The sequence below is a fragment of the Panulirus ornatus genome, chromosome 66 (genome assembly GCF_036320965.1).
Source record: "Panulirus ornatus isolate Po-2019 chromosome 66, ASM3632096v1, whole genome shotgun sequence".
NCBI lineage: Eukaryota > Metazoa > Arthropoda > Malacostraca > Decapoda > Palinuridae > Panulirus > Panulirus ornatus.
Window position 1 is genome coordinate 20,710,778 of NC_092289.1, and position 21,287 is coordinate 20,732,064.

The window sequence follows — 21,287 nt, forward strand, 5'->3', positions numbered from 1 at the left end:
TAATGCTGTAATTCAGCGCGTCCCAGACGCTTAATGAAGCAAAACTGCAATTAAACAGACCTGTCCTGGCACACTATGCACTACAAGCGCTAATTGGTTTTATATATTTTCCTCCCGAGGTAACTCAGGGGAGGACAGCGAGGGAAGGGAATGATGAGAAGAGGAGAGGGGAGAAAGGGCGAGGAAGACAAAGACACAGGGAAGGGAGAGAGAGAGAGAGAGAGAGAGAGAGAGAGAGAGAGAGAGAGAGAGAGAGAGAGAGAGAGAACAATACAGAAGTGTGATGATAATAAACACGAGAAAGTGCCAACCATCGATGCTAATCTGGACCACCATCCATTCAGCTCAAGGTCGATCAACCACTCGTGGCACTACATGTCGTATCTACTCTGCTCCAGAAGTCATCCTATATCATCTATCTTTATACGGATAGATACATACCACGAAGCCATGAATCTATATCAATATATCACGAGCAATGTGGGGGCCACGTACTGTCGCAAATCATCAAGTAAGGAATAGGTTTTCTGTATCACTTTCTTAGTAACGCTAATTAAAGATAATTTGCAAACTCAAGAAACAATTTCATTGTGAATAACGTCTCACGATTACCCCTTGTTCGACAATTTCTTTTCCTTACCGCCAACACAGCTGTCATCTACATTCACCCGTCTCCAAATGATATATATAAACATATCATAATCTAATCAATAGACTCCATTAGAGATTTCAATGTCAAAAATATCTAATATTACCTTTGACGCATACCTTTTCCAGCAGCGAAACCTACCCTAACACAGTTTACACTGGGAAATGTACTCGATAAAAAAAAGGAGCTAAAGCTAATTAATAATTTTAAACTATCTAATCAAATGTTTACAAAGCTTTTAATTGTCTCAGATCCACCCTGCGTGCGTACCAGTTAATGATAAGGTGTGGCCACGTAAAGAATGGAACATACATATACATACATAATCATGCTCAGGAATTCATATATAATAACTTTCAACAGCGGTATACATGAGTATTCATGGAATGTCATGAGTTTTCCCTCAACATCCTCCTCCGTCAATACACACACATTATATATATATATATATTTTTTTTTTTTTCATACTATTCGCCATTTCCCGCGTTTGCGAGGTAGCGTTAAGAACAGAGGACTGGGCCTCAGAGGGAAAATCCCCACCTAGCCCCCCTCTCCGTTCCTTCCTTTGGAAAATAAAAACAAAAAAACGAGAGGGGAGGATTTCCAGCCCCCCGCTCCCTCCCCTTTTAGTCGCCTTCTACGACACGCAGGGAATACGTGGGAAGTATTCTTTCTCCCCTATCCCCAGGGATAATATATATATATATATATATATATATATATATATATATATATATATATATATATATATAATGAAAAGGAGAAAAGCAACGGTATGTCTATGACGAGACTTTGATACAAGGAAGGGCTTTGGAGCGGAGAGAGAGAGAGAGAGAGAGAGAGAGAGAGAGAGAGAGAGAGACAGAGAGAGAGAGAGAGCAGCGTCAAGCGGCCACGGCAAGCCATGCCCTGCAGCCACACACACACACACACACACACACGCAGGCTGCTGATGCATGACTGTGAGCCAGCCATAATTGAATGCTACCTCAGCCGCCAACCCGCCTCTTATACAGCAGGGGGAGCGCAATACACCACCGCACAACCCCCTCCCTCCACAGCAATCAACACTCCCAGGAACCCGGTCTGGAAACAATGGCACTGATTGCTGGAAGTCACTGGAATTGGAAATCTCTGCAGGTATTCAAACTAATACACAGCATCACACGGGGGGAGGAGGAGGAAATATGTCTGAAAAATAACGCGAGAAAATAATAATGGTATGACTTGAGGCATCGTAAGGCGCCGCTTGAAACCATGGTGAAACCCGTCATGTGGAAAACCTAGTGAAACCTGTCATGTAGAAACCATGTTGAAACCTGTCGTGTGGAAACCCTGGTGAAACCTGTCGTGTGGAAACCCTGGTGAAACCTGTCATGTGGAAACCCTGGTGAAACCTGTCATGTGGAAACCCTGGTGAAACCTGTCGTGTGGAAACCCTGGTGAAACCTGTCATGTGGAAACCCTGGTGAAACCTGTCATGTGGAAACCCTGGTGAAACCTGTCATGTGGAAACTCTGGCGAAACTTGACATATCAAAACCCTTGAGAAACTTGATATACAGAAACCCCAGTGAAACTTGACATGTGGAAACCCTGGTGAAACTTGCTATGTAGAATCCTTGGTGAAACTGGACATACGGAAACCCTAGTGAAACGTGAGATGTTGAAACCCTGGTAAAACATTTGATGTTGAAACCCTAGTGAAACAAGAAACGTTGACACCCTAGTGAAACATCAAACGTTGACACCTTAGTGAAACAAGAAACGTTGACAACCGTGTGAAACAAGAAACGTTGACACCCTAGTGAAACAAGAAACGTCAAAACACGGTGAAACATGAAACTTTAAAACCCTGGTGAAGCATGAAACGTTAAATCCCTGGTGAAACATGAAACGTTAAATCCCTGGTGAAACATGAAACGTTAAATCCCTGGTGAAACATGAAACGTTAAATCCCTGGTGAAACATGAAACGTTAAATCCCTGGTGAAACATGAGAATAAAGCAGCGTTGGCGAGACTCTCTCCGCCGACCTTAGCTCTTCACAAACCTCTACTGTTATAACCTCAACACACCGGAAATAAACCATATCAAAACCTATGTTTTCTATTTATTGTCAGAATAATGAAAAAAAAAAAAAACGGCGCCATTGAGTTAGGTGAAGACACAAGGAGATCTAGAGGCATGGGGAAGAAGACCACCTGGCATGATGATGATGAGGAGAGAGAGAGAGAGAGAGAGAGAGAGAGAGAGAGAGAGAGAGAGAGAGAGAGAGAGAGAGAGAGAGAGATCGTGTGTGTGTGTGTGTGTGTGTGTGTGTGTGTGTGTGTGTGTGTGTGTGTGTGTGTGTGTGTGTGTCTTTTCATAATGATGATTTGGACACACACACACACATCTTCTTGCGGTAACGAGAGACGGGGGGGGGGGGGGGGGGACCAGTGTACCGCTGGCTGGCCACCTCGGGCGCGCGTCACTCCCCCAGGCGCCGTAACGAACCACGGCTGAAAACCAAGTTGGCGTGTAACAACATGTTTTAAAGTCTGGAGCCAATTAAATGTTGTATCTAAGTTTTAAATGACTAGACCTGGCTGGGGAGAGAGAGAGAGAGAGAGAGAGAGAGAGAGAGAGAGAGAGAGAGAGAGAGAGAGAGAGAGAGAGAGAGAGATTAGCGTCTTGCCTACTAGGACACGTCACAGGTTTGTGTGATGATGGGTATCAAGCCAAAACAGTATATATATGTATTTCTTATTTTATATTCTATTATACTTTGTCGCTGTTTCCCGCGTTAGCGAGGCAGCGCATTCGAGGAGAATGAGCACTTCCCGCGTGACTCCTTCTTCTGTTTCCCCGTTTAAAGTTAAGATACAAGGAGGGGAGGGTTTCTAGCCCCCCGCTCCCGTCCCCTTTAGTCGCAACTCTGTGGCGGTGCATGACACCACGTTAAGACTCCCTCGTACAGAGAGCGTACTGTGGCCCAGGGTTTAGAAAGAAAAACACACAACGTTATCGGCAGACGTTCCCCCGCTGACGCATACGTCAAAGTCTAACATCACAATCAAAACACTGTTAAGAGGATCAAATCACACGTCCGTGACGCACGCCACATTTAAATCGCTCTCATCTCCTCTATATATAAAGCAACACGAAGGCGGGTAAACCCAACACGATTTAACGGAAGTAAAACCTTTTTTTTTTCTTCCTCCCTCTCCGATCCTCCGAGTCTGTCGGCACAGGTTGTATGATCGTGTAGCTTAGCTGGATAGCCGTCTCTTATGGTGGTGTAGCTTAGCTGGATAGCCGTCTCTTATGGTGGTGTAGCTTAGCTGGATAGCCGTCTCTTTCTGAATAGCTTAATCGCCAACTCACTCTCCCTTGTATACGTACGGTGAGTGAGGCCCATCGCGCCCCACTCCACGCGTACCAGTGTGAAATAATCCTTCTTAAAGGACTACTTTGATTCTAGATTTTCCTAGATTTACTATTAATAATCTGTGTCTCTCTCTATATCCCCCAGGGTTGCCTCAAGGCTCCGGACGCATCAAGAGAGAGAGAGAGAGAGAGAGAGAGAGAGAGAGAGAGAGAGAGAGAGAGAGAGAGAGAGAGAGAGAGAGAGATTTAATTCTCTTGATGTTACATATAATAATGAGAAAGTGACGGAAAAAAAATATCGTGAATTTCTTTTAAAGCATCCTATACTTAGCACTTTTTCACAGCAATTATTGTTAAGATGCATTATAGAGTTTTGAGTGAAATTATCATAAGAAACAAAAATGTTTTACAGACACATTCCCCATCCGGTCTTTGATTCTCACATATATATATATATATATATATATATATATATATATATATATATATATATATATATATATATATATATATATATCTTTCTTTCATACTATTCGCCATTTCCCGCATTAGCGAGGTAGCGTTAAGAACAGAGGACTGGGCCTTTGAGGGAATATCCTCATCTGGCCCCCTTCTCTGTTCCTTCTTTGGGCAAAAAAAAAAAAAAAAAAAAAAAAAAAAAAAACAAGAGGGGAGGATTTCCAGCCCCCCGCTCCCTTCCCTTTAGTCGCCTTCTACGACACGCAGGGAATACATGGGAAGTATTCTTTCTCCCCTATCCCAGGGATAATATATATATATATATATATATATATATATATATATATATATATATATATATATATATATATATATATGGAAACGAGATTCATATGTTGGTTGAAGATAATCACCCTCGTTTCCTCCAGAGTATAAAAATCCTGCAGGAAGTGAAGATATTAAAACTGCCTCTCTCTGTCTCTCTCTCCAAGTGAGGTGTGAGAGATGACAGCGGAAAGATGAAGGTATAATAACTTTTACCAACACTCGTGTTTCAACAACTGGAATGACAAGAAAGAAATTTTTTTTTCTGTGTCTCGTTTTCCCCGCCTTTAGCTTGTTAAGAAAAAGGCAACACACACACACACACACACACACACACACACACACACACACATAGTCAGGTTTGAGCCAGACCCAACAAACCTTCCCTCGACCACTAGCTTCATCAAGGTCGGACCATCACCGACCAGTCTTCCTCAACGGCTCTGCAGACACAGCGCACAGGCCCTGGGGTCTGCGCATCTACATAGACCCCCCCCCCTCCGGTGGGAGGGACATCGTCCACTGATGTCAACACCGCGGGAAAACAGACCACCCCACCTTTTGAGTGCTTACTAAATAAACCCCCACAGCGCTGGCAGCAGAGGCTCTCGTAATGAAGCGCTAAACTTCACACACTCAACACCTCTTTATATGCAAATGTTACCATTATGACCCTCGTAACTGACACTCCACGACCTCGAGATGTCTCCGTAACCTCCTCCAGTACCTGGGGGGAGGCCTAATTCACCTCGAGGAGGTAGAAGGAACTCTCTCTCTCTCTCTCTCTCTCTCTCTCTCTCTCTCTCTCTCTCTCTCTCTCTCTCTCTCTCTCTCTCTCTCTCTCTCAATCGCCGGTGACTCTTGCGAGAGATAGCGCAGGAAAAAAAAACAACTTACAAATGAACCCCCTAAACATCTCTCTCGAAAAGGAAAGGGATTTTGCTCATGAGTTTATTTTTTCCCCGTCTCAGGATATCATACAACACCTTCAGAAGTGCAGTCTGTTTGCCTTCTTCCAGCGGACGCTTTGTGCCGAATACAATATCTCGGAAGTGTCGGGTTTTTTTGTTCAGACGCGGGTGGGTGCGTGCGTGCCTGGTGGCCGATACCTTTAACACGAGCGAATGTATGATGACGCACACTTGGTCACAAAAGGGGCGACAACACTTGAAAAGAATCTCTCCAGTTAATCTGCTTCGTTAGACACGGGTCTGCCGGGAGATTGAATCGAACAAAACCAGACAATCTTTTTAAAGTACTTTCAATATAGGGGATAAGATAAGATAAGAGATAAGGTATGACAACATACGTTATCTGCTCGCCGGGTAACAGTGGCGTGAATGGGCCGCTACCTGTACGCAACAGCCTGGAAAAACTCGGTCTGTGCCGTCGTCAAACACAGGGTCTCTAGGCCTGGCCCAACGAGAGTTTCCGTCGCGTCTGTGTGTTTCGGCGGGAAACTTTCCTAATTAGCAAACCAGATTCTAAGGAGTTTTGTAAGGGCAACGACCGTGTTCTCCCATCCAGGGAAAGAGCTCAGATACAAACTTACTTCAAAGGTGAAATTTCTTTTAAGTGTCTGCTATATGTACAGTTGATTTTGGCCCTTCGCTTTCCATACGTACAATCCGTATTCATATACATTAACATTGTCATCTATTTCATTTCATTTCTATAATTTTCATTATCAACATTATCATGCATCCCCAGGAATCCTTTTCTATGTGAGGTATTTCAGTTTCGAAGCTGCACTCCAAGTATGCTACGTGGAAGCATGATGGGGATATATACATATATATATATATATATATATATATATATATATATATATATATATATATATATATATATATATATATATATAACAATTTCGATGTTTCATATATGTTACTTCCTTGGCTCTGAATGTATCCATTGTGTATGTGTATCCTTGCGTCACAGATTACATAATGGAACTCCCTCAAGTAAGGTTTTCTTTTTCCACGAGGGATACGTCACGCTCTGATTGTCCTGAGATTGTCGCCTTTGATGTTGAGGAAAGCCTTCAAGGTGGCCGTGTCTGTTTGATATATATATATATATATATATATATATATATATATATATATATATATATATATATATATATATATATATATATATATATATATACTTATGTTCTGTTCCAAAATTTTTGTTTCATTTCGAGAAACATGAATATTATATTCGTCAGGACAATGTGGCAATGGCAAGAATATCAACATATCTACTTATCAAAGTCCATGAACGTATTCTGATTTTGTTCTTAGATAACCAAAAGTAATCACAGTTTTTATAATGTTGGTAGATAACCAAAAGCAATGACAGTTTTTATAATGTGGGTAGAGTTCATTTACCTTTTATTACAACTATATATATATATAATTTTTTCTCTTTCGTTTCAGATGGACGTGAGTGCTCTATACGGTTTCCGGGTAAGCTTCTAGTTCTCTCTCTCTCTCTCTCTCTCTCTCTCTCTCTCTCTCTCTCTCTCTCTCTCTCTCTCTCTCTCTCTCTCTCATCCAAGTGTCTGAGAGCAGGGCACACCACACAAGGCTGGCCCCTAAACTTTTAATACCATCGTTGTATAGTTCATTCCAAGACCTGGACATATTGGTCCCCCCCCCCCCATCACTGCTGTATGAATCTTACGTAGTCAAGTCGCACAGCTGGACACTTTCTTCCCCTACGCAATCTTTTTGCAGTGACGCTGAACCATTCGGGAGTGAGGTAAGCTACCTGGCAGGGTATACACCGCCAGGAAACCCCCCTGACGGAGAGGCAATAACGCTGTCTGCGTGTGCACCGACCTGCACAGTCACCCCCTCCCCCCTGGTGGCTGATGAACCTCTTCCTAGTAACACCAGGGAATTCTTCGAAACAGTCTCCCCCCTTCCGTCTTCCGCCTCTCAAGTCGTCTTCTTTCCCTCCTAATTCGTGTATTGGCAGTGCCTCCATCTTCCCCCCCCCCCCTCCCTCTCTCTCTCTCTCTCTCTCTCTCTCTCTCTCTCTCTCTCTCTCTCTCTCTCTCTCTCTCTCTCTCCTGGATTTCCAGACGAAATGCTCTCGCTGGCCTGAGGATCCTCCCCCCCCATAAGAGGGGTCAAGTTACGCGGTCGATCCCAGGGGCTTCGCGGCTCTTCTCTAGGTGGAGAAACAAAGAGACTGGAGGAGAAGGAGATATAGGACGGGGGATTTAACTTAGCTCTTACGTTAGCCATCCTCGCCATAACCTCCTTGAGAGCCGGGGCACCAGGGTGCCTTATGTCACGCCTCCCCGTGTAAGAGGTCGTGGACTCCTGGCCTCCGCTGAGGGGAGGAGGACCCAGTTGGGCGTCTCTTTCCCAGCGCTGTGGATCCAGAAATGGAGTAGCCAGTTAGAGCATCAGCCGCCTGGATAGACGACCATTGCATTACCAACAACCGATAGTAAGCCACCACGATGCAGCCTCTGGACGCCCGTGGACTTGCACGGCTGCAGTATACACAAGCAATTGACCATGGATCCGACTCACCCACATAACTGGCCCCGAGTTCGACGAGCCCGTCAGGATGGAGAAGCCCTGCGACCAACCAGTCCTCCCGCAACAACATCCCCGCAGTAGCAGCTGCCGGGAGGGAGGGGGAGGGGGAGGAGGAGGAGGTATCGACTGGCAAGGTGATCAATGGGAGTGTTGTGGGGGTGGTGAGGCAGGCTGTAGGTCTCACACGCTCCTCAGGGTCTGCCGTCGTCTACGGGTTACCCAACCTCCCACGCGCACAATCCACGACCCTCACCTCATCTTCCTCAACGCGCCCAGCCCTGCCATTGTGGTAAAATTTTCGTCGTGTTTAGGTCCTCTCTCTCTCTCTCTCTCTCTCTCTCTCTCTCTCTCTCTCTCTCTCTCTCTCTCTGTTACATCATCACACCATCTCTACTGTACTCCTCCCACTCTACATCCCCCCCCCCCCCAAACGCTGCTGATGGATTTACTACGTCTTTTTCTCTCTTGTGCTCCTTCCTCGCCGTCTCCCTCTCATTCCCCCCTTCCCCTCACCTTCACCAGCTCGCCCACTCCATCCATCCCTCTCTCCCACTCTCAGTCTCTCCCCTCCCTCACCTCGCTACCCACACACCACCCCACGCCTCCGCCCCCAAGGCAAAGCCGTCGGCAATGGAGAATCCTTATCGAGGATGTTTTGACGGACTGTAAAAAATTGGTACGAGTCTTACAATGGGGATCACGGGACCAGAGTCGAAGAACGAAGCAGGTGGAGAAACGTATATAAAATCCTGGCATTTGGTGTATTTCTGCACAGCTACGATACACTGCTTTGTACAGATGATAATTTCCCACGAGAATATATTTTTACTCGAATGGAAAATATCTTAGAGTGGATCTCATGTTATATCGGTATTTTTCTTTCTTATCTAAACTTAAGGATGCGAGGCAAATCTACAGGATCCATGTAAAAAAAAAATCCTTCTTCAACCGTTTGGTTTATCGCAAATATAAAACCTGAAGTATCAACAACGAAACAGAAACGACGGCAGAAAAATCATACACTTCATTTGTACCAACATCATGAATATTCAAAGAAATTCCGTATCGACTATCCTGTCAGGTCAGCCTCATACAGCTGACCCGTATCTCAAGATAACTTTACCTCCTCCATAATACAAACTCCCCCCATTATCAGCAGGCGGGGCCACCGCCCAACATTATGGTCTTTCCTCGCGGGAACAACGGAGGAACCAGCGAAGTGTCTTACCACGGCGCTGCTAACGATGTGAGGCGTCTTGGACGAGACGGGAGACAGAGAGACTTACGCAAGTTCATTTGTCTGTCTGTTGGAGGCAAGAACTCGACACAGTTATACAGATGGATATCAGCAAGCACGTTAAACATGCCTGGCTGAGGGCCCCCCCAAGAATTCATTGCCCAGATGTAAGCAAAATACAAGATTGGGTCAACTGCATGTAAATGGACAGCATAATGATATGCGAATTAGCTTAGAGTGGTGGACAGGAGGGATGAATAATGGCCACCGGCGATGGATGCACATCCGCCACCAAGGTCGTTGTAGGAACGACGCGAACTTCGGTGTCACGACAGACAAAGCAGACTGCAGTAATGTCATGTCATGTTAGGTTTCGGGAGGTTCCAGTACGACTGGAGGATCTAGGTGACCAGGGACTATATGGCGGGAGACCAGGGCGACAAAAAGAGTATCCAGTTCAAGTTCGTGAAAAGCAGAACTTTGAGACATAAATATACAAGAGGGAGACAAAGAAAGTTTTGCTCCTGACTTGACCACCCTTCAACGTGTCACTGCCAGGGTAGTGACGGGAAATTATGATTCTCGAACCAACAAGAAAAAAAGACACCGAAGCGGCAATACGTGTTCTCCCTCCGTCTTCAAACATGGCGGTGTGAAGACCTCCCTAGCCAGTGGCATCACCGCACCTGACTGACACCCACCGCCATGGAGGTGAGTTAGTGGTCTGGAAACCAATCCTCGAGACGCACAGTACTGGTGAACACGAAGCTTCACGACCTGCCTGCGTGCGATGATCCGTCCCATAAAGACTTGATCATCCGATGTGAATTCTGAGACCCGCGCGACGAGGAGAAAACTGGCATCGGGAGAGGTCTCCACTTAACGTTGCCTAAACTCGGGAGGGAAATAAGAAATCTGGACCAAGAGCATGTCTTTTTTATCACACACTCGGTAAACTTTCGACCGTAAAGGAATGATGTAGAGGGGGTGTTGTAGAGGGGGGGGGGGGGGCTGCTCACAGCACAAGTTGGAGAGTAAGAAAAAGAAGTGGGTGGGATGAGCGGGGCGGGGTGCTGGTCGTGGTCCTAGGAGAATGAGGTGGTGAGAGGAAGCCGGGGGAGCTGAGAGATTGTAGCGCGAGACTGAATATTACAGCAGGGGGACGAGGTGTGCCCTGGTGGGCAATGGTGGAACATCGCCGCAGTGCTGAGGGAGAGGCCCTGGGTGAGGAACGCCTCACTCCCTAGGCCCCTAATAGCAGGGTCGCTGGTGCTGTAACGTTATGAGTCGTTCTCACCGCTCTGTACCTTGGACACTGCCACTGCACCGCTGTAAGTCGTTGTAACGTCACTGCCACTGCACCGTTGTAGGTCGTTGTGGCCCCTGTGTACCTGGTGTTACTGTCAGTGTCACGTTACAGATCGCTGTTACAACCTGTGTACCCGGAGTTACTATATTGCCTACCGGGTTACAGACGTCATCATCACAAGAGTCTACCATTAGACCAACTCGTGCATCTGAAAACAGGGAAAGGTCCGAAGGTGTCACATCTAAATCTAGCAACTGATGTTTTCTTTATGGCCATCATCTGTTAGAAGGATTATATCACCGCCCACACTCACCACCGGAGCACAATGTCCCGACTCCTCTGCAATTACCGAATCATTGCGAGCAGTGACGTGATTCTCCCAATGGCGCAGACCCTCACAACATCTCGACATATGAGACATATGACCTAGGTGCCCTAAGGGTTTCGGAACGAATGAGCCTCATACCTAAAAATACTCAGACGTTCTTTTTTCGTTTTATTTTTTCTTCTCCCAAATTTTGATCGTATCTAACATTCTTTCTCCTTCTATTTTCCTCTTGCAATATTCCTTTACAGACCCTGGGGGTCCCACATGTCTTAATCTTCAGATCTCGTCTGCCGTGTCCACCTCTCCCCCCAAGGGGATTTCACATTCAGCGGTTCGTTTGCCTCGAAACGGTTCCCTTATCTTGAAGAATATCAGACCACACCGCCGTGCACGTCCCGAGCCTTTTCCACTCCCGAGCCTTCGAAGGACGCACACGCGCGTCTCTCTCTCTCTCTCTCTCTCTCTCTCTCTCTCTCTCTCTCTCTCTCTCTCTCTCTCTCTCTCTCTCTCTCTCTCAGCCATTGTCACCCCCCCCCCCCACACCATTTCCCGCGTCTTCCCTACGATATTCCCGGATCTTCCAGGCGGGCACTGCCAATATCCTATCCTACCCCCCTTCATCTCTCGTGTTGTTTCTCACCACCTGACACGCCGCTAGGATTCCATAGTTTGGCGACTATACATCGACGTCATTAATGTGGATGGTCGATATTTTTCCAGATTTACGGAATTTTCCAGCTTATGTGACAATGACCCGCGAACCTCCAGAGGACAACAGAGTGAGTACCCATCGCGTCATGAAGGAACATTCTCTCTGCTGTTCCAGATTGTGAAACTTTGTGTTGTTCTTCTGCTTAATTTGCGACTTGAGACGAGAGGCAACGCTTTCAACATCAGGATTTCTGTGTGTGTGTGTGTGTGTGTGTGTGTGTGTGTGTGTGTGTGTACATTTTTATATATAGCTCTTACCAATATGTCACGTTTACAACTGTGACGCACTTGGTACATCAAGGGGCACGATGACTTAACCGCTTGAACACGATGACTTAACCGCTTGAACACGATGACTTAGCCGCTTGAACACGATGACTTAACCGCTTGAACACGATGACTTAACCGCTTGAACACGATGACTTAGCCGCTTGAACACGATGACTTAACCGCTTGAACGCGATGACTTAACCGCTTGAACACGATGACTTAACCGCTTGAACACGATGACTTAACCGCTTGAACACGATGACTTAACCCCTTGAACGCGATGACTTAACCCCTTGAACACGATGACTTAACCCCTTGAACGCGATGACTTAACCGCTTGAACACGATGACTTAACCGCTTGAACACGATGACTTAACCGCTTGAACACGATGACTTAACCCCTTGAACACGATGACTTAACCCCTTGAACACGATGACTTAACCCCTTGAACACGATGACTTAACCCCTTGAACACGATGACTTAACCCCTTGAACACGATGACTTAACCCCTTGAACGCGATGACTTAACCCCTTGAACGCGATGACTTAACCGCTTGACACGATGACTTAACCGCTTGAACACGATGACTTAACCGCTTGAACACGATGACTGCAGTCAACGAACATTTCACCCACACATTCCTTACGCTTCCCATCGCCATAACCAATTCTCACGCTGCGAGAACACAGAGAATTGTAAATCACTGGGGCGTAAACCTGTAAACCTTAGCGTGGCTTTTATATATACGGAAAGCGTAAACGAGTCGAGTAATAACCCTCCTGCCTTAGACACTTGTCTGAGTTATAATTATCATTACTAACTACGGGCCCCTTACTAACTACGGGCCCCTTACTAACTACGGGCCCCTTACTAACTACGGGCCCCTTACTAACTACGGGCCCCTTACTAACTACGGGCCCCTCACTAACTACGGGCCCCTCACTAACTACGGGGCCAAAAAAAAAAAAAAGGTGTCATCTAACGATTGGTGGTCTAGTCTGGCCGTTCTCTACGTCCGTATTCACGCCAGGCGCCTCTGGTCAACACCTGCTCGCAGGCGTCTTTGGCGATGATATCCACTGTGGAGGGAGGGGACTTCTCTGTCGAGGCCCCGAGGTGGGCGGCGTGGATCGCGAGGAAGCCACCGCCACACCCTGACCCTGCTGGTCATGTTAGCAGGAACTGAGTCACGTGATCTATCGACAATGATAAAAAAAAGAAGGAAACAACAACAACAACACCGATGGACTACTGGAATCTTACCTGTGAAGAGAGAGAGAGAGAGAGAGAGAGAGAGAGAGAGAGAGAGAGAGAGAGAGAGAGAGAGAGAGAGAGAGAAAATGGTGAGGATGATGATGATAATCTCGGAATTCTATTTATGACGAACCGGAAAGGCAAACTGAATCTCGGAACTCCGCGCACTGGGAAGGTAAACTCTGGCCTTGGTACACCACCAGCCACGGTCTGGTAAAGGTAAACTCTGGCCTTGGTACACCAACAGCCACGATCCGGGAAGGTAAACTCTGGCCTTGGTACACCACCAGCCACGACCTGGGAAGGTAAACTCTATCCTCTGTTTACACAAGGTGGTGTCCGAGGTCACCAGTGGTTGTCTGCACCTGCCTTGTTCAGGGTAATTACCGCACTAATAACCACGCAAATGCAATTACGGTTCCAGACGGCAATTAATGTTACGAGGAGGGGAATCTGCTGCTCTAAACTATATACCATGAAAGATAACGTTCTAACTCAATGACAATAAACATCAAGCTCCCTTGTTTCCACGGTGACATATGTTGGTGTTGCTCTCAGGTGCTTTGGCATCTTATGTGTATGATGGAAGGCACACACACACACACACACACACACACACACACACACACACACACACACACACACACACACAAACTAAATTGCACCCAAACTTTTCCTATAATCCGTAAATCCAGTTAAAGATATAATCTAACTTATAAAAGTCTCATGCACTGCTCTTTGGCTGGCCGTTTCGCTTAGACCCTGAAGAAGACACTGTCAAATAAAACTATTTGGCTTGTTTATTTCTTCATCCCTAAACTCCTGTTAAAAATGGAAAGGGACTGCCTTAAACATCCTCAACTTTCAGGTGAAAAAACAAAACAAAAATTTTTTTTTGCATAATTAATCAACCGAGAGAGAAAAGCTTTATAAGATGGTTAAGAAAGAAGGTTAATTAACTTACAGACGGCCAGCTACAGGGGGGGTCTGTTGAGCTTATGTCACCAACCGTTGTGTGTGTGTGTGTGTGTGTGTGTGTGTGTGTGTGTGTGTGTGTGTGTGGAGCAGGTGGGGGTGAGGAGGGTGTGGGCACAGGTGGGTTGGGGTGTGCGGTAAGGAAAGGAAGCGAGTTTAAGATTACATTTGGAAGGCTAATGGGAAGCTGGGGGAAGACGAGCTGGGGACGCAAAGGAGAGAATCTGGGGAGGCGAACCTTCGGCTGCTGCCCGCTGGGGGAAGGGAGGGGGATGACCTTCAGGCTGTACAGTGAGGGAGGAGAGATGATGGAGGACACAAGCACAGAGAGGGATCTCCGGCGAAGACGAGATCAGACGCAGGACGCGGCGGCGGGAGAGAGAGAGAGAGAGAGAGAGAGAGAGAGAGAGAGAGAGAGAGAGAGAGAGAGAGAGAGAGAGAGAGAGAGAGAGAGACCCTACCGTAATCCTCTTCCTGGGAACAACGCGTCTGCGACTCCGCGATGTCTGAGGTCACTGGCTCCACCTCACATACACTCTTGTGTCATTCCAACCAAAGATGATGTTGGAGGCCACACACTCTTATGTAACTCCAACGCTGTCCGTCAACATTTCATCCTCTTTTCTACATTGTGATCATATCCTTCCCTCTCTTTTTTTTCCCCAAAAAAAGAAGGAACAGAGAAGGGGGTCAGGTGAGGACATTCCCTGAAAGGTCCAGTCCTCTGTTCTTAACGCTACCTCGCTAACGTGGGAAATGGCGAATAGTATGAAAGAAAGATATATATATATATATATATATATATATATATATATATATATATATATATATATATATATATATATATATATACAAATCATTAGCAAGCCTGTACCTCTCCATAACTCTAGAATGTCCAAAGCTAAACTGAATATCATCAATTCCTTTACTTTTATTTCGGAAAGGCTTCAGCTCATTACCCGGGCATAATAATAACAAAAAAAAACCTAACGCAAGCCAGCTTAAGCGTTCTCACATAAAAAAATAATCCCCCAAGCTTTAGCTATCTCCCAGGGGTATCAGAATATCTTTATTAATATGTTAAGAATCATGGTGCTTCGTGCGTCCCTTGCCAGCTTAATGTTAGACTGCTGACTGTGGCTGTGAGGAATACCTACAGACACCAACCGAGGTAACTGTTAAATGAAATGCTTCTCAGAGGGTCCTGTTCGCTCTCTTCGCCCAGCGCCAGAGGTTACCCCATCCTGGGGGAGCGTGAACCAAAGATGCCGACATTCTGCATTGCGCCGAACGAGCTAGGACATATGGAAAGAATAGTGAGGAGAGGTAGACAAAGAGGATATATATGTGTGTCTGAGGTGGAGGGGACAAGGAGAAGAGGGTGACTGATCTGGTGGTGGAAGGACGAAATGGAAAAAGTTTTGAGTGCGATTGGCCTGAGCGAGCGGAAGGGTGTAAATCGTTCACGGGATAGAGTGAATTGGAGCGATGTGATATACAGGAGGCGACGTACGTGCTGTCAGTGGACTGAACCAGAGCATATGAAATGGCTTGGGGGAACTCCGGAAGGGTCTGTCGGCTCTGGTCGAGGATAAGGGGGCTGTGGTTGCGGTGCACTACACTTGGCGAGAGAATGGATGCGAGCGAAAGAGGCCATTTCTTCGCCGCTTCCTGACGCTTCCTCGTTAACGCGAGAAACAGAGCACAAATATGACACACAAAAATACATATTACCATCAAGTCTTTGCTACCTGAACCTTCTGTGATCTTCGTTTCTGCAAGTCCTTGTTCGGAATGAGTATGCCATAGAACAAAGGCCATACGAAGCCAATCATAATCTAATCATTGTTGCCCCATGAATAATAATTCGACAACATGCCGTCCATAATCATAACAAGAGAGTTTCCAACAACCGCAAAAAAGACAGCGGAACTGAGGGCGCGCCTCGGGAAAGTTAAACGAACCGACTTCCCAGCGAATCAACGAGCAATCGGACTGACGAGATATATTTGTTGAGCGTCAACATTTGAAGCACTTTCTCCACGTTTTACCGAAAGGATCGTAATAATTCCTGAAGCTGGGAACTGAATCTTAGGCGAGTGTTCAACTCCGTCGAGGTAAAATCAATCTTAGATGATATAGCCAAAAGGTTCATTTTACTCATCCATGAAACGGAATTATTCACAGGCCTGGGAATGATATCTTGCAGGATCACAATAATTCATAAAATCATCTTCAACATAAACATAAACAAAAAAAATCAAATGATTAACTTAAACTACTTACATAACTTCAATACTAAAGATGAAGTTAATGATTTAAAGGGTCAACAAACAATCAAATATGAACGTACCTGTTTGCTGGACTAAGTCTACGAAAATGTTATCTAAAAAAAAAAAATTCTACGAAAATACATAGACAAACTATTGCTACTTTATGGGCCTCCGTGGTGTAGCGGCTAGCGTTGCTGGCTGGGATGTATTCACGGGCCGCCCAGGGTCGAGGACATAGGTTCGAATCCTGGATGCGACAGTCGGTCAACAGTCAACCCAGCTGTTCAACCGAGCACCACAGCGACCAACCCTCAGTCTATCAGGCTCCCTTGCGAAGGACGGCGGACACGGCGTCTCTTGGGGAAGACGGGGATGAACACCAGGGCCGTGTGGACGCAGCCAGTGTGGCCTTAGGGTCGCACAAGACTTACCTCGACCCATCTCTCATGAGGAGCGATTCTCCCTCTGGTCATCAGACCAAGAGCGCTTCCGATACCTCCGGAGCAACGTCTCCCTCCGTCTCAACTCCCTATTAAGAAAACCATAACACTCGAGACGCATCTCTCACACTTGTCGTGTCGAGAGGTATTTTCAAGGGGTAATACCCGCTTCCTGTTCCTCGAAATCTTCCCAGAGAACGTGTCATACTAGTGCTCGCGCGATGGTGATCTAGGAGACGTCTGGTGACGTGGATGGTGATCCAGGAGACGTCTGGTGACGTGCGATGGTGGTCCAGGAGACGTCTGGGGACGTGCGATGGTGATCCAGGAGACGTCCCGCGACGTGGATGGTGATCCATAAGACGTCTGGTGACGTGGCCTCCAAGATGGCTCTCCCACATTTGTCCTTGTTCGTGGAGGAAGGCGGGAGACAAGCAGCCTCAATCCGGTGTCCGGAAGCTTCAGCGCCTAGGACGTACATCTCCGGACCTGGGCCCTCCTGCCTCGGTCCTGGAAGGTTACCACACCATCACACGCACGCGTTAAGACTTAGGAGAAGCCTATAGAGCTCGTAAGCTGAAGTCTCGACGAGTTTAGGAACGCAGGAGAGCGCGGGACTCGCCGACCTCGGAAAAAACTTAAAACTCGAGAGATCTTAATAGCCATAACCGGGAGGGACCTGAAGAGGCCAGGATGGTGGGGGGTGGTGGTGTAAACATCAACACTAATAACGATGATCTAATTTACTGCTCAACACTTTTAAAGCCTGACACACGAGAGAGCTGAGGGTCTGTTGGAGGACCTGGGAGGAGGGTAAGCAGGGAACGGAAGATGTGGAGAGAAGGTGCGAGAGAACGTAGACTGGAAAAAGAAAAATGGAAGAATAGCACGAAACAGAAGGGCAGGGGACATTGGAAAAGGCTTGAGCAATCATGTCCAAAAAAAAAAAAAATCGCCAGATCAGGAACGGAAGACATGATAAAACGAGGCGGGAGATGTGCAGAGGACAGGATATGAAAGCCGCAGGAGAAACGCCCATCTTCCTTCACTCTCTCTCTCTCTCTCTCTCTCTGGTAATTAAGCCATCGTCCCCTTAACCCTCCTATCTACATACCCTCAGTCCCCAACACCCACCCACACACACTCACTTCATCCCTGAACCTCCCACGGGGCGTTAATTGGCCCCTTGCTGGGCATGCGCAAGGGGGCTCGTCTTCAACACAACTACATCACTCACCATCAGGAGGAACATTACCCAGGTCTGAACTATAGCAGGAGGAGGAGGAGGAGAGAGCCGCACCGCACGGTACAACGATCAGAACATCGACCAAACCCACAGTCGTTGACGCTTAACTGGTTGTGATCAGAGATAAGACAACGGGCGTGTTCCAAGTGTCGGAAGGGGGTCACGACACAAAGGGCTGCCACTCTACAAATACCTTCCCCAAATATACGTCTGAAAAAATCATTTACGGAAGCTTTCCACTCGACCACACTTTATCCGTGGCACTGCTCCTGGTTATTCTTATGTTCCTTAATGTTGAAATGCAGCCACAGCAGACCTCACAATAATCGAAATCTAACCGTGTTTATCAAGGGCGTTGTGGCTTACATGAGAGCAGTTTTTTTTTTTTTTTCTATGGTGGTGAAATAGCACGGATAGAAACACGCCTCAGTTGTGGTAATCTCGGATGACAGGAAAAGCAAACAGTGTGAGAAAAAAAATTATAGAACAGATTAATGAGGGTTCCTAAAATGTTCGAAAACGTCATTCTAAAAGACAGAAAGGCTTTAGGAAGAGAAATGACAGAGAAAGGAGGAAAACTCCACAGCTTCACTGTTCGAGGAAAGGCGGTATCATAAGGGCTCATCCTCATGTGACTGGCCTACGTAAAATCTATGGGAAGCAGCAGCAGCAGCCAGTAGCGAACGGCAGGGCCAGGCCCAAGGCTTGCTGGCCGTGAAACTGAAACAGCACACGAGACTCCTTTGGTCCCAGCTCCTTAGGGGCGATGGTACGACCATCAGGTATGATAATTAGTCCATTACTCCCTGAAGATAACAGAGAACCCAGCCTTAGGTTCGCATGACCCACCAACTCTACTGCCGCTGGCATGGAGGGGACTTGCCTCGCCCGCCCGCGCACACCTGGCAGGACACAGACTCAACATCCAATAACATAATTTCCTTAGCTGCTTCTTCTCAGGGGAAATTACACGTCCCATCATCCCCTCCCAGTGGAGTAGCCCAAGCCTTAGATAACAGTAATCAAAATGCGTCTGATATTCCTGGAGCGTAATGGGGTCCCCTTCAGCTGTGCTACCCACATACTGAGCCAACCTCCTGCTGCTGCTGTTGTTGTCTGCTGCAGCAGGAAGGCAAACCTCTGCCAGGGGCGAGACTGCTGACCTACACCAGAGTGTGTGTGTGTGTGTGTGTGTGTGTGTGTGTGTGTGTGTGTGTGTGTGTGTGTGTGTATGTGTGTGTGGTGAGAACTGGGTGTTGTCTCAGCTAAGAGTGGACAGCTGGGTGTTGGCTAAGCTAAGACAGGGACAGCTGGGTGTTGGCTAAGCTAAAAGAAGGACAGCTGGGTGATGGCTAAGCTAAGAGAGGACAGCAGGGTGTTGGCTCAGCTACGGGCGGAAAGCTAAGCCACTGCAGTAACTTCACCGTCCTTCTCGGCATCACCCTTGTCGTATTCACGCAACTCATGGGTTATGCGAACACCGCATCACGACTGGCTCACGAGACACCACATTCAAGGCCTCGGTCCTGCCGGCGAGGTGCACCTTAAAGGCTCAGTCCCTCCAAAGGGGGGGAAGGTAATCCCTCAGTGGTGCGGCGGCAGCGGAGGAGAAGGTCATCTTTCTGAAGATAAAAAGTTTCGCAACGATCGGCCGTTTCAGCTCCATGAGGTCACGCCCCGCTCGCCGGGCTTGTTAACCACGACGGTACGACCCTTGACCACGACGATACGACCCCTGAGCAATATGGTGCGACCACTGAGTACGAAGACACTGACCCTTGACCACGACGGTACGACTTTTGAGCACGACGCAGGACCCTTGGCTAAAAAGGCACATGCTGTTAAAAAGTTCTATGAGATCAGAGAATGCTCAAGAGACCGGGCCCTATGAGGGACGTCCCTCCCTACGCAGTATACAAGTAGGTAATTACAAACACGTAATTACATCCCCTAATTATCATAACAGCAACTTTAAACTCCTATATTTTCCCCCATGAATCCATTTTGAGAGGTAATTTACCTCAACAGATAGGTCATCAACATTGTTATCGGCCAGCCTCCTACTTAGGCCTAAAAAAAAAAGTGAGATATTTATATTTAAAAAATGTCAGACAAGCTAACAAGATGACCTGGTTTATGTAGGCGCTTCCAAGCTACAGGAGCCAAGCATGGAATATCTACAGAGTAAATCTGTGTAAGAACGAAGGACTACAGGAGGCTGTGTAACGTAAGGGGAAGCTTATGTGGTCCAGGGGTGGTAGAGAGGATGCTGGGGAGAGAGTATGGCAGGGTGCGGGTAGAGTGTCGGGTGTGGGGTGAGAAATGTTGGGGATGACGTAGAAAGTGTTGGGGGTGGGGGTTGGGTGGGTTAAAGATGTTGGGGAGAGCGTGGGGTGGTGTACGGAAGGGAGGTGGACCAGGGTGATGGAGTGGCCGTGGTGGGGGGAAGGAAGCTACGGGGACACTGTTGGCAGTGATGGAGGAGATGGCTTGGTGTATGTGATGGATGGAGTTCGGGGGAGAGAGAGAGAGAGAGAGAGAGAGAGAGAGAGAGAGAGAGAGAGAGAGAGAGAGAGAGAGAGAGAGAGAGAGAGAGAGAGGTGCTGCTCCCTCCCCATGCAGCACAAAGGAGAAACAATTACACACACACACACACACACACACACACACACACAGGCGCTCACCCTCACCTGCCGTAGTATCCATCAGACGCTACCATTCCTCCCCATCGCAAATCAAACATGGTCGTGCCTCCCTCAGGCAGACATCGGGTATTTACTGCTGTGCGTCTTGCTTCTTAAGAAGCTAAAATCAGTTCGTTAATACTCCTCCTCCTCCTCCTCCTCCTCCTCCCAACGTGGGATTACTGGCCGTAAAATTCTATTTAGTTACCTCT